At 48.0% G+C, this 14,060-nt stretch overlaps 1 protein-coding gene across 6 annotated transcripts in view; it reads left to right on the forward strand.

Annotated features, from left to right (window-relative positions):
* The first annotated feature begins 10,096 nt into the window (after positions 1–10,096).
* SGCZ (sarcoglycan zeta) overlaps positions 10,097–14,060 on the forward strand; it is a 623,247-nt gene continuing 619,283 nt past the window's right edge. For 4 of the 6 annotated variants that reach the window (XM_043970999.1, XM_043970996.1, XM_043971002.1 and 1 more), the window contains exon 1: positions 10,097–10,198. The gene's annotated coding sequence lies outside the window, so the exon portion shown is untranslated. Of the gene's footprint in view, positions 10,199–12,431; positions 12,503–14,060 lie in introns of those variants that run through there. The other 2 variants (XM_043971000.1, XM_043970997.1) reach the window with 1 other exon arrangement.

Raw genomic sequence — 14,060 nt, forward strand, 5'->3', positions numbered from 1 at the left:
AGTCATTGTTCTTTCTTCTGTAACCCACTTCGATACCCAGGCTGACTGCCTCCTGGTAGGAGAACTTCTCACTTTTCTGTCTTATTGCTCCATTAGATCTTCTGCAAACACCAATATCCAATGGCCTTCAGCAGCTATCATTAGTTCTTCTTACATACATGGACTTGTGAGGTTTGTACCTCAAACAAGAACAGGTTTGTTTCAGGGTCAAAATGAACCATACAAGCACAGAAATTAGACATACGATTGATTCCTGAGTGATCCCCTCATTGCAGCCTGAATCAGGAGAAGTCCCATTTTTGTTGGGCTTTGGCAGGAGGTTCTCAGGGCTGTTTCTACTTAGATAATATTTGTAAAATTCTTAGCACAATTTTGGGCACATGGTAGGGATTTTACAAATGGTCATTCCCTTCCATTCTGCTCTATAAAGCCTCTGCACCCCCTTATCTTCTCTTTTTGCAGCCCCAGCCTCCAGGCATTCTCAGTGGCAGATGGCCTGTCAGTGCTTTCATCAGAGCTTCCTCAGTGTCCCTCAGATGCCAGTCACTCACTTTTCCCCTTGTAGTATGCTGATGCTCCCCTTGTGGCTCTTTGCAACTCCTAGTAGGTGGCTCCAGATCTCTCCTGGGGCCCCCAGCCACCTTGACTTCAGTCTCCTCTTGGACCTATGTCTGACTTCTTGGACTTCAGCTCCATCCCCCTTTTTTCTTCTCCAGGGACTTTCTTTTTGCTTGTACTTGTATCCCTAGTACTTATCACAATGCCTGGTACACAGTAAGTGCCTAATAAATGCTTGTTGTTGTTTATTGTTTTACTGAGATTGTCTCTAAGATAATTCCAGCATGTTCACAGGAAGTTAATCTCCTGGAACTTTGATGGGATTGTAAAACAGAATCCATTTTATCCACTTGTGTCTCAGCCTACGGAACATAGAGATAAAAGAAGAGCCTTAGGCTAGTGACCTGTCCCAGAACCATTTTTACCTGAATTCCATTGAAAAATACAAGAATGAGGATTTTAGGATTACCACAGATGTCTGTTATCTCAGGCCTGAGGGAGGAGGTAGGTCCCTGATGCCCACCTGGAAATTCATAGAATGTGAGCCCAATGCTGAGGAGCCTGACCCCGGAGAGTTGGAATTCAGGCTCGTTTTTTCCCTTCTGGGGCCACTATACAGAATAACATTTAATAGGAAGTTAAGTCACTGCAAGTCAACAAACATTTATTAAACACCTACTGTGTGCCAACCACTACGCTAAGTGCTGGGGATATAAGGAAAGGCAAAAACCAGTCTAAAGAAATCAATAGTCTAAGGGGGAGACATAAACAACTATGTGCAAATAAATGTAAATGGAATAAGTTGGAGGTGATGAGCAGACAGAAGGCCCAGCATTAAAGGAAAGGCTTTGGTAGGAGGAGGGGACTTTAGCTGGGATTTGACAGAAAACAGGGAAGCCTGGGAGGCTAGGTTCAGAGATGAGGAGAGAGTCTTCTAGGCCTGGAGGCCTGGCATTGGGAAAGGAAGAGCCCAGAGGACAGGATCACCAAATCCTAGATGTGGAGGAGAAGAAGCATAAGGTGTAAAAAGACTCTAAGGACAAGGAAGGAGTAGGTTATGAGGACTTTAAAATCAGGCAGAAGATTTTGTAGCTAATCCTGGCAATAATAGGTAGACACTGGAGTTTATTGAGTATTGGGCAGCTATTTATTGTCTCCACCATAAAAAAAATGCTTAAAACACAAAAAACTGGAGGCATTAAGAGTCCAGCTTATGGGGAGATGGTGTTTCTGAGATTTGGCAGAGTTCCCATTGCCCTGTGGGATGGTTTTCTGACCCAGCCTTTCGAACCTGGTGAATACAGAGACAGAGGGGAACATCAGCTGTTTTTAGGATTTATTCTCTGATGACTGATGGATTTCTCTGCTTCATTGATCACATGGGTGTTCCTCTCTTAGAATTTTTGTTTGGGTAATCAGTGTCTCCTCCCCTCCTGGCCTCCCCACACATACCCAAAGATCAAACCCAGGCCTGTGTGAACCAGGAATCCTGTTGGTCCCCATGAACCATGGAGGAAGACTGATAGAAAACAAAAATTCATGCAGAGAAACTTTGATGGCAAGAATTCTTGAGAAATACCCTTTCACTGCAAAGGAAGCTGCTCTTCAATTTCTCAAAGGCACCAGCCCCACCATCATGCTAGAAGATAGTAGGTAAATGAATCATGGGCCATTCCATGGAGCCAATAACAAAGCAAATTCATCTTGGTTCCAATTTAATTATAAAAGCTCCATTGTGGGGAAATTACTATTGATTATCCATTGTCAAGTTTTATGAGCAAAAGGCACCAAAAATGATCAAAATGTTGGACTGAAGCTAACTTTTTGGGTCTTTCTGTTTCTATAAGTCATGTAATATAGTGCTCTTAGCTATTTGGTTAGAAAAACTTCAGAGGTGCTTCTGTAGTTGATTGTAGGAAAAAAGTTACAAGATGATTCCCTATTAGAAGAGTAAACAAAATGGCATATTTCTATATTTTTTTTAAATTATGTTTATTTTTATATTTTTTTGAGTTCCACATCCTTTCCCCCCTTCAGCCCTTCCCTCATCCATTGAGAAGGCAGGTGATATTATAACCATTCTACATGTGAAGATATGCAAAATATATATCCTTATTAGCTAAAATGGCATATTTGTGTACTTTATTTTTTTTTTAAGACTAGGAACTTAATAGGACACTTAAAGACTGCCGTGGCCATTGGCAGGGCTATATTCATAGAAAGCAGGTGAATTTTTTATTTGATAGTACCAGTCACATTGTTCCACAGATAGGAAACACTTTTAAAAATTAAAACCCTTTAAAATATTCTTCAAAATATTTATTTTTTCCCAATTACATGTTAAAACAAATTGTATCATTTGTTGTGTTTTTTTTTATTTAAGTTTTGAGTTCCAAATTCTATCCTTCCTTCCCTGCCCTACCCCCTCACTGGGACTGTAAGAAATCCAATGTAAGTCCTACATGTGCAATCATGTAAAACAATTCCATATCAGTGATTTTGTATAAGAAGACTCAAAAAATAACAAAAAAAAGAATGAGAGAGAGAAAAAAAGAAAAGAAAAAAGGAAGGAAGGAAGGAAGGAAGGAAGGAAGGAAGGAAGGAAGGAAGGAAAGAAGGGATAGAGAAAGAAGAAAGGAAGGAAGAGGGGCAGCTAGGTGGTACAGTGGATAAAACACTGGCCCTGGATTCAGGAGTACCTGAGTTCAAATCCGGCCTCAGACAATTGACACTTACTAGCTGTGTGACCCTGGGAAAGTCACTTACCCCCCATTGCCCTGCCAAAAAAAAAAAAAGAAAAAAGAAAAAAAAAAGAAAGGAAGGAAGGAAGGAGAGAATATAGTAGGTTTCAGTCTATGTTCAGACAATATCAGTTATTTCTCTGGAGGCAGATAGTATTAAAAAAACCCTTTAAATTCTAAAAAGAGGCTCAAAAATGATCATTTATTGACTTAGGATTCCTCTCATAAGATACATGTGCACCTTTATGATCTATGAATAATTATCATTGTTGTTGTTGTTATTTGCTGATTGTTTCATAATACTCAAAGTCTGAAATTAGAGTTAGAGCAACAAATCTTAGATTTTTAAAGCAATCTCACAGCGTATCAAAGCATGCTTGAGCAAGCATCAGTTGCCACATTTTTTTATATTTATCCCTTGTAGGGGCAATTGGGCAATGACTTGTTATCCAGTGTATAATATTTGCATTTCTGCCTCAACTGTTCTTGGGGTTCTTAGTTGATGAATGCCTTTCCACCCTCAGGGTTGTTAGGGAGGATGAAGCATCCCTTAAAAAAACAGAAGTAAAGGTCAGTGGGGGACAAAAGGGATCTGAAGTTTGGGAGGAGAGATTTGACCTTTCTCATGGAAAGGAAGAATGTTACCCAAATGAGAAATGGAAGTAAATGTAAAGCTAGGCTCTTAGAGCTTAAAAATAGATTTGAGGTTGTTCCAGAGAAAGAGGGAGTTGGATTTCTGAGATGGAAGAAGCTTCTTGTCTTCCCCAAAATGTAATAATTGAGCCACTGGAGGGATCAGGTGAAAAATCTATCCACTAAGAGGCTGAGGAAAAAGAGGAGTAGAAGTTGATGATTTCAATTCTGGGACCCTAAGGTCATCTGAATACAGCAAGAAGAACTCACTTGTCTTCCTGGGGAAGAGATCAAGACACAGAGAGTTTTCTAAGACTTTTTGAAATGGATGACAACTATCCATTTCTGATGATTCCAATGGGTACAGATGACACTACCAAAAGGAATCTAAAATGTACCACCAATTATTTTGAATCCTGGGTCAAGAAAATAAAGATGACAAGGGTCACAGAGTGTATTTTCCTATGTTGCCCATAAAATGCAAGGGGTGTAGAAGAGAAAAAAAATAATCTGAGAAGCAAACAACTGACCAAGAAAGTAGGGTTGGGGATTTCTGAATTGCAGCTTTCAATGCAGGCTATAACCTTGATGCTTTATTTATTTCCCTTTACACTCATACACTAGCAATTTACTTGTTAGATTTAGTCAAGGAAAAAGTAGAAATAAAAGTCCAAATTATTTTATTCAAACATACAAGGACATATGTGCATATACATGTATTCATGCATGCATACATACATGTGTGTGTATATATGTATATATATATATATAATGAAAAATGAGATTGTTGGGAAAGGACCTCTTTCTCTGGCAAATTTCTGGTTCATATGTTAATTCCAAAGCTGATCACTGGAAAAGAAACTGGTGACAAGTAATTTATTGAGTTATTCATTGCTTTATTTGAATGAATTGTATTGTTTAATTTCCCCAATTAATCATTTCAGAACACTGAACCAAAGTTCATGGGGTAAAGGAGCTCTCCCATTGGGAGCAAGGTAATTCAGTTTATCTAAAAGAGAGAGTCTCTGATTTCACCCAAGGAGAAGTTCCCAACATCTCTGGTGTAACAAGCTGGGGATAGGAACAATTTAGACGTTGCCAGTTTCTCTCACTGGCTTCTTCCCAGAGACTTATTCTCCCTTCAGCTACCTGAAGTAGAATTGGTATCTCTTTCAAAGCTGGAAGCCAGAAGTGCCCTAAACAACTCCTAAACCCTCCTGGGTTCAGAGCAAGTTCCTTCAATCAGGGATTCCACCTTCAGTCTAATTAGCAGTGATAGATTCTTCACTGATGGTGAAGGGACAAGTGTGTATATGTGTAGCCTGTGCTCTAGAGGCAAGTCCATGGTCTCTCTGGCCATTTTTGAGGCACTGGAGTCCAAAGGCTGGGATATTTCTTTTATATCTGAAGGGAAGGGGCTTCACCTCTGCATTTCAGAGTTTGTTTCCATCCCTTTCTCACCTTTCCACCTTTGGCATAACAAAGTCTCTACAGGGCAGCAGATTGGTACACTCATTGAAGAGGTAAGGATTTCCCTATAGATTCTATGATAATTATCTCATTAAATCTATCTCTTTCTAGAACAAAATTGTACAGTTAATTTTTGATTACACTGTGGCCAAAGCCTATAAAAATTTAGGAACCCAAGCACCCACCCCCAACAGATTTGGGAAGGCAGAAAATTCAAGGGTTGGTGAATGTTGAAGGTGTGTGTGGTTCTGTTCTGTGTAATGAGATTTTAGCAAGGCATTTGCCCAATTGGAGGGTGTCCAGAGGAGGCAACTGGGATGACGATGGGTCTCAGGAATTTGAGTTATTTGGAGGAATTGGGAGTAGTTAGCCTGGAGAAGAAAAGGCTGGGTTGGGCTTACAGGTGGAGAACCAGGAGCAACATGTGTAAATTGCAAAGGACAATTGAGGCTTGGCATCAGGTAAAAATTTCCTACCAATGATAGCTGACTCAAAGTGGCCCAGGCTGCCTGGGAATGGCTTTTCAAACAAAGGCTAGACAGTCACTTGTACATGTATGTGGTAATGAATTCCAACCATGAGCTCTGGGGATCCCATGAAGTAGTCTCATGCTTACATTAAAGCTCCACAATGACAAATGTGCTCACCAAGATCCCTTGAGTCCCCCATCTGCTAGCCTTTGTCCTGAACAGAACCCATGATCGCTCAGGCTCAGTACGCACACTCCAATGAAGGGCTTGCAAATGTCAGGGGAGATTCCCCTCACAGTCCGAGTCAAGGAGTCCTCACTGATGGTGAAGCTCTCTAGACATTCCGATTTGTGGAGGCTTTTGTATTCTGACCATGGAAACCCAGAAAATGACAGTTTCCTCAAGGACATCCATAGCAATGCACACTTCCTAAACAAAGTAGATTCCTCCTGGTCTTAGCATCTTCCCTCTTTTTTTCCTGAAATGGCTGTGTTCTACTTTCTACTTCTGTAGAAGAAATGCAGAAGCTTAGGTAATCACCTCTGTTGATATAGGTTTTAGGGATATAAATAAGGCCAGGAGAAACAATTCCAGGCTTTTAAGAATTTGCATGATATCAGGGTGATGGTGGAGAGGATTCCATGTCTTCACTGTGAGCACTTTGACCCTGAATGCAATATACTTAAAACTTTTTTTTTTTAAGGTGGGGGCAGGCTGGGGCTGAAAGCTGATGGAATTGGGGAACACTTCGCTGAGAGGTGGCCCTCAAGCTGAGGCTTTGTGGGAGCCAGGACTTCTGAGAGGCAGAGGAGAGAAAGAATATTCCAGGCAACCAGGGAGCAGTCAGTGCAAAGGGGGCAGAAGGTCAGGACTGAGATGAGGAAGGGGAGTGTTTCAGGCATCAGGGACCAATAGAGAAAATAGCAGCAGAGCAAAGCTAGACTTTGTAGTTTTTGCAATAGCCCGGAGGTCAGTGTCACTGAATCAAAGAGTAGGTGTAACAGGAGTGGAAAAGCAGGAGGACTCCAGGTTATGTAGGCACTTGAATGAAGGGGCAGCAGCATCAGTAGGTGCCAGCTTAGGAAACAGCCCAGAAGTAGATTAACCCCAGCAACAAAGAGGCTCTACCCTTCCAGGAGCAAGCCCATCTAAACCTTTCTACCCTCCCCTCAACCCACCCCACCCCTGAATTGAGAGGCCATGCCCTCCCCTCGAGGATCATCACCCCTCTGCCCCCCCCCCATTATCACCACTTGTTCATCACCATCACTGGGAAGTAGCTATCATTGTGACCCCCATTTTATGGATGAGGAAACTGAGGCAGGCAGTTTGTTAAGTGACTTGCCCAAGGTCACACTACTAGGAGGTGTCTGAGGCAGGCTTTGAATTAAGGTCTTCCTGACTCCAGGTCCAGCTTTATAGGGTGACAGATGAACAGTAGAGTCCAGTAAACCAGAGTAACTCCAAAGTCCAATAGGCTGTCAGGTGACAATGAGCTCCTCGTCCCTAGTGGTCTTCAAGGGTAGTCGAAGAGTCATAGGAAGGAACCTCCCTGGGGTGTGACTATTGGTTGTTGATATCCTGGGGAGGGGTTCGGAGAAGGCCAAGATGCTCCTTGCTGACATTTCTGTGAGGTTCTCTTCCCTTTCTGTAATTCTGTGACTCTATAATTGATGGTAAATGGTGAACAAGAGTCATGGACTATGAGAATGCATGGGTGGCTTGTGATCTTTTCTGCTGGAGGGGAGAGTCAGGCTAAGGTGACCATAGACCCAGTGAAGTACTGGAATCTACTCAATGACCCTGGCAGGTCCTTGAGGTCCCTTTCTGTTCCCACCATCCCACAAGCAGGCATGCTGGGGTTTCCACCAGGGAGGCCATCCTTCTCTTGCTTGACCTGCCTCTGGAGAGGTAGCAGAAATGATGTAACCACTGGCTTTGGCAAGACCATGTTGGCAGTCACTGCCCCACAGGTCTGGAGCTGGGCCTGAAGTGTGAGGGCACATGGTGACTGCTCACTGAAGTGTGCTTTCTGTGGCAAGTGAGAGCCCTGTGGCCACCAAAGTTCATCTTCCCTGAAGCTTGGCTAAAAACGAGCCCAAACTTCATCCCTGCTTCTCTTTCCACCCCATTCCTTCCTCACCACAGGAGCCTCACTTTCAGATTTTAAGGCCACCTCAAAGAGAGGAGGAGGAAGCCTGTGGTACCTGGGAGCAGCATCTTCCCAAACAAGGATTTTCAAGCTCCATGCCAGAGGTTGCTCTTGTCTTCGAGAATCAAAGAATAAATGTGTATGTTATGGGGACAAATGAATGTTACTGTATGTGCAAAGTCTTCCATTTTTGCACTGGAGGCGATTGGCCAGCTATTTGTGGAGCCTTATACATGTTTCCCCAGAAAAAATGGACCCAGGAGTCTCAACGTTGTTTGGGCCCCTCTGCTTGTACAGAAGCTTACCTGCCTGGCTTCTGGTTATAGTAGGTCCCCATATTTAGTCTGGAGCCTAGAGATTGTTAAATCAGACCAGCGACTTCAACTAGCTAGGCTGTCCCTCTACAGATTTCCCAATAAAGGGGGAGGGCAATAATGGCAAAAAAAAAAAAAAAAAACTTGGTAGAAACGCCCCCCCCCGCCCCTCCCTCCCAGAAATGTGTTCTTGGTCTAAAGTTATATGAGCAAAATGAGAATGCCCGACCAATGGATCTTATGAGATGGGGGAGGGGCTAGAGGAGGAGGAGAGAGGAAAGGCTTTGAGGGACACCACACACACACACACACACACACACACACACACACACGTGAGCCGTCATGCCAAGTCCAAATTTAATGCTGAGAAGGGCAGAGGGGTCGCTTAGGAGAATGCAGATGTCTATAACACCTCTATGAAAATAAAAGGGGGGTCACTACTTGGAGAGTCAAATCACTCCCAGTAGAACCCCCTGGTACCCTGGAGATAGATAAGTGGCCCCATTTTACAACCTTCCTTCAGGAAACAGACAAGTGGGGCTGGGGCTGCAGGGAGGTGGGTAGGGAATCCCGGCAGTCAGCCCCTCCCCCCACCCTACTCCTCATCCACAGAAGCAGCCAAAGAGCTACATAAGTGCCCCCCCCCCCCAACTCGAAGGGTAGACACATAAGGCAAGAGATTTTCTCCCCGCCCCCCAGCCTAGCAGAGAGCGAGGGGCAGCTGAGGGCTGTCTCTGAGACTCAGAAAGCAGGTTTGCCAGCAGAGGCGGTATTGCCTTTTGGCAGCTGTGGGCAGCAATCAGCTCCGGGGTGGGGGTGGGGATGAGGGGAGGGGGGGCGGCCCTGGCCGGGCTGGGGGGAGAGGAGAACCGAGTGCAGTTCAGCGCAGCCCCATCATCCGAGGAAGCGAGGGCCTGGCGGGCTGGCAGCTGGATAGGGAGGGAGGAGCCTTATCGCTCGCTCTTCCTGCTGCTGCCCCCACCCCATCTCCCCTTTGCCCCCACCCATCAGCAGAGCCTGCCTCCTTCCCTGCCTCTCCAGGACCCCGCCCTCCTCTCCCCCGCCCCCCCCAACCTGAAGGATGGACCTCATTTTTCTTGCCTAGGGACGGACTGCCTGGCGGCCGCGGGCACTCAAAAAGTGCGGGGACTGTGCATCTCTTGAGAAGCAGCGCGGCAGCGGTCGGGAGGTGGAGTGCTCGAGCCGGGCAGCTCGGGGGCAGGCGGGTCCTTGGCGCCTACTCTCCGCCCCCATACTCCTCGTCTTTCTCCTGCTCGGACCCACCTGCCGGGCCATTTGCCGCCATGGCGCTGTCCGGGGAGCCGCGGCGCTGCCTCCTCCTCCTTTTTCTTCTCCTCCTCTTCCTCCTCCTCCTCTTCCTCCTCGGGATGCTGCAGTTCGCGGGGTGCGGGTCCTCGTCCTCGGCTGCTGCTAGCAGCGGCAGTAGCATCCCAGGCAGCGGCGGGCTCCAGGCGACCGCGCGGCTCCCCAGCGCGGCTCCGACCCGCTTCCCCTGAGCGAGGTATCTCCGGGTGCTCCGGCCAATACGCGGGCTGGCAAAGCAGGCCACTTCAGCCGGAGGAAAGAGCAGCCTAGGGCAGTCCAAGGGCTCTCCGTGAATGGATACCACGGGTTCGAAGCGCGTGGCGGCGGCCCGGGCTGCCAGGGCGCCCTGAGTGCGGAGGATGTGCCCCGGCCAGGCGGCCGCGCCTGGGAGAAGAACAGGACTCCCGAGTCCAGCTTGGCAACTCAAACACTAACTCGACTAGGTCCAACTTCCCGGCTCCGGCTCCGGCTCCTGCGCAGCCGGAGCCCCGCTCTATGGCCGCAGCGGGCGGCGTGGACCCCGCGGCGCCGCAGGTAGGTGAGCCTGGGGGTTTCCTTCCCCAGCTATCCAGCTCCTTTCCTGTCCCCCCCCCCCCCTTGCTCCCTTTTCTTCTCTCCGCCGGGACCGCAGAAGCGCGTAGGGATTAGGGGAGCGGGTTGGGGGTGCACAGCCAGAAAGTGGTTGCTGGGCTCATCCTGCGGGACACAGACTTGGGGCTGGGGCCGCGGGTACCCCCAAGGAAAAGAAGACCTCTTGGAACCCTGGCCTCCCTACCACTAAGCAAGCAAGTGGTGAACCGCGGGTGGGTCTGGAGCGCAGGTGGTCAGTGCCTTTGGCAGAGGTGGGCGGGAAGCTGAGGCTGGTTCCTTCTCCCTTCGGGCTGACTCCCGGCAAAAGTTCTCTCCATACCTACTGACCCAGACCTAGGCTGTCACTTCCGGCAGTGGAGGGGACAGATTGGAGAGTGGCATTGAGCTCATTCTCCGCCGGGTGGTGGCTCGCCAAGCTGCACTTGTCCGGAGCCCCCGGGCACTGCGGTTGCCTTGTCCTTGCCCAGTGGTACCCAGTGCCCTCATCCACTCAGGCAGCTGGGCTCTGTCCTACTCCTTTAGTCCTTCCTAATGGTCAAGCCTGACCTCCAGCCGGCTGCCCTGGTCTTCTTGCCCCGTGACCGCTTTGGAGGGCTCCTAGTCCCTGAGCAGAGTTGGGGCGCGAGTGTGTGTGTATGTGTGTGTGTGTGTGTGTGTGTGTGTGTGTGTGTGTGTGTTGGGAGGTTGGGGGGGGGTGCAGTCTGTCCTGTCCTGGCCCTGAGCTCCTGATCCGTAGCGCCGTCCTGTGGGGGCCAGAGGAGTTACGCCCCTTAGTTCCCTTCCTCACCACCTCCGTTCTCCCAGCTTCTGGAAGATGGACAGGAGTGGGGGTGGGGTCTGTCCTGGCGACCGCAGACTGTCCTATCCCCAGGACACCCCCTACAAACAAAATGAATCAGGCACGCAGAATGGGCAGTCCCCGGCGAGAGGGAAGGGTCTGGAGTCCATTAGGAGTCCTGCCTTTGGTTGGGGCTGGCTTTAAATTTCAAGTCATTTCCCACTCCTCTCACGGGGTCTTAGGCGCAGGACTGGTGGAGGAGGCTGCTCAATTCAGTGTGGTTTCAACCCATAAAGCATATCCCTCCCCGCTTCCCCAAACACACACATTCTCACTCAAGGATTATGAGATTGGGGGTAAGAGTTTGAGATACAGAGACAGAAACAGAAACACTGAGATAGAGTTAGAGACCCAGAGACAGGGAGGCACAGAGCCAGAGACCCAGAGAAACGAGACAGACGAGACAGACGCAGGTGCTGGGAGGACAGCGGCTTCCTCGGGAGGCAGAGTCAGCCTCCCAACTGACCGGCCTCCCCTGTGTCTTTAGAAGCAGGAACAGGAAGTTCAGAGGGCCGCAGAGAAAGTGTTTCTTAGGGACTGACCTCTGGCCTCCAGTCCTTAAGTTATTCAAGACATTATTAAGAGATTGGGCTGGCGGTCGGGGAGCAGCTGCTCCCACCCCACCCCAGGGAGGTGGGGTGACCTTGAATAGGTCAGACTGCGGTCAAGCTCTGACCCCGGTACCCTGGCAGTCTTCCCTCTTGGCTGGCTCCCATTCTCTCAGGTCTTGCCCCTGAGCCTCTGCTCCCTCCCAGCAAGGTGATATTTGTGATACACTTTGTCAGCTTCCGTGGAAGGAGGAGTGAGGACACCTACTGTCTGTCTGTGCCCAGACTATCTGTTGCGCTGTCCTGGGTGCCCTGGAGGACGTGGCAAAAGAGAGCTCATGGTTTTAGGAATCAGCAGCTGAAACTGCCCTTCCTCAGTGTCCATTGCCTTTGTGCTCCCTGCCATTGCTTGCTGCCTCCCCGCACCTCCCAAGGGGGCTGAAGTTAAGTTCTGAAAACACCATTTCTTAGGCTTTGGGGCTGGAGCTGTTCCAATGACTTGGGCAGAGTGGGGGCCATCATGGTGGCTGATGAGAATGAAAGGGAGGGAAATGGGACTCTAACCTTGAAAGGCAGAGGGCTAGCCCAGATGGAAATCCCACCAAAAGAGGGCTCCAGGGGAGAATTGGCCAGTGAGTTTGAGCTATGATATGCAGTCCAGGAAATGGAGTCTTGAGCTCATTTCTGACCAGTGCTGGTGTCCCATTGTGCTGCAGGGTTGTACCAAATGGACGTTGCTCACTCAGTGAGGCCATCATATCCAGATACCGGCACATGTTCGGGGAGCCCACTGAATTGGGGCAACTGGAAGGGAGCCTATCATTCTTGCCTTGCTGTGGCCTTTGGGAAAAGGATTTCTAGGTAGGCCATGGTTCCTTCTTCTCATACCCCCATACTGAGCTCAGGGAGTCAGGCCTGAGAATAAAGCTAGAGAGATGGTGACACCTCCTCAAACTGAAGGGGCGGGTTGATTGAGTTGTCAGCTCCCCCACCCCTCAACTCTATGTTTTTGTTTTTGTTTTGTGAGGAAATTGGGGTTAAGTGACTTACTTGCCCAGGATCACACAGCTAGGAAGTATTAAGTGTTTGAGGCCGGATTTGAACTCAGGTACTTCTGACTCCAGGGCTGGTGCTCTATCCACTGTGCCACCTAGCCGCCCCAATCCTCCTCAGCTCTATGACTCTCAAAAGCATTGGCAGGGTCTAGATTTCAGATTTCTTTTCAAAGCCTTTCCCACTTAGAGTCCAAACTTGTCTTAGGCTGGACTACCTCCTCACCAGGCTCAAACTTCAAAGAATTTAAACATTTTATTCCAAACTTCATAAGCAGCAAATGAAATGAGTATTTCCATAGATACTAGAGAACAGAAGGAAGGGACTGAAACAATTAATCTATTATGCAGCTCTTACTTTTCTTTTTAAGTCCAGTATATAATGAAATCTTAAAGACCTTATTTAATCCCAGAGGAAAAGAAGGGGCCCCATGGGCACTAAAAGGAAAGTATGAAGGAAAGAGTTGAAGCATTTTTCTTTCAATCATTGCACTCCTTGCATTACTGCCATTGCTCCAAAGTGAAGTTACTGTACAGAGTAGAAGGGGGCCTGCATTTCCCAATGCAGGGATCTTGTGGATGATGCTCTCTGCAGTCTGAGAGAGTCACTTAGAGCTTCCACAGGTGAAGTGACTTGTCCAGGGTCACCCAGAAAGATGTTAGAGGTAGGACTTTAACCTACATCTTCCAGAAGCTCTGGCCATATGCCAGTGAATTGTGAGAATCCCAGCATCACTGGTGGAGAGCTCCCTCTTCTTCGGACTTTGAGCATACAGGGAATGCTAATGCTGGTCATGGTGTGATACGGCCTTGTGTTCTTCTCCATGCTGTATCATCAAGGAGCCAGGGGCCTGACTGGACTGGGCAGACCTGCCTGGGCATCAGGGGCTGGCAGGTGCTATTAGGCAGGGAGAGCTGAGAGCCTAGGGGTTGCTCCTGACTGATGGCTAGCAAGCAGGGAGGCTTCCCCTTCTTGGTTTGCACAGGTTCCTGAGGGAAAAGACTGATGACTTCTGAGAGGGAAATCAGAGAACATGTATGGCAAAGGCTTCTGGGATGCTCTGCTTTTCCTTTGATCTAGCCCATTCTCCAAGGCTTCTGGGTACTTTCGTCTGGCTTCCCATCCTCTGCCTTGTGGTGAGTGTTACAAAGAAGATGCCTATTTTCCCTTGGCCACAGCATGGTTGTCATTTAGAGAAGAGCCTACCTGGACTTAGTGTGCAGGAGCACTGACCCTAGGAGACATCATTCTTTCCCTTGCACAGTGAAATCTGGCCTATCATGTTCATTTTGTGACACAGCAGCAGTGCCATGTTGTATTCAGGCTTTGGAATCCAAAGGAGACTTCAGAGGGCTGATGCTGGAAA

Source organism: Dromiciops gliroides, chromosome 6 (assembly GCF_019393635.1).
Source record: "Dromiciops gliroides isolate mDroGli1 chromosome 6, mDroGli1.pri, whole genome shotgun sequence".
Classification (NCBI taxonomy): domain Eukaryota; kingdom Metazoa; phylum Chordata; class Mammalia; order Microbiotheria; family Microbiotheriidae; genus Dromiciops; species Dromiciops gliroides.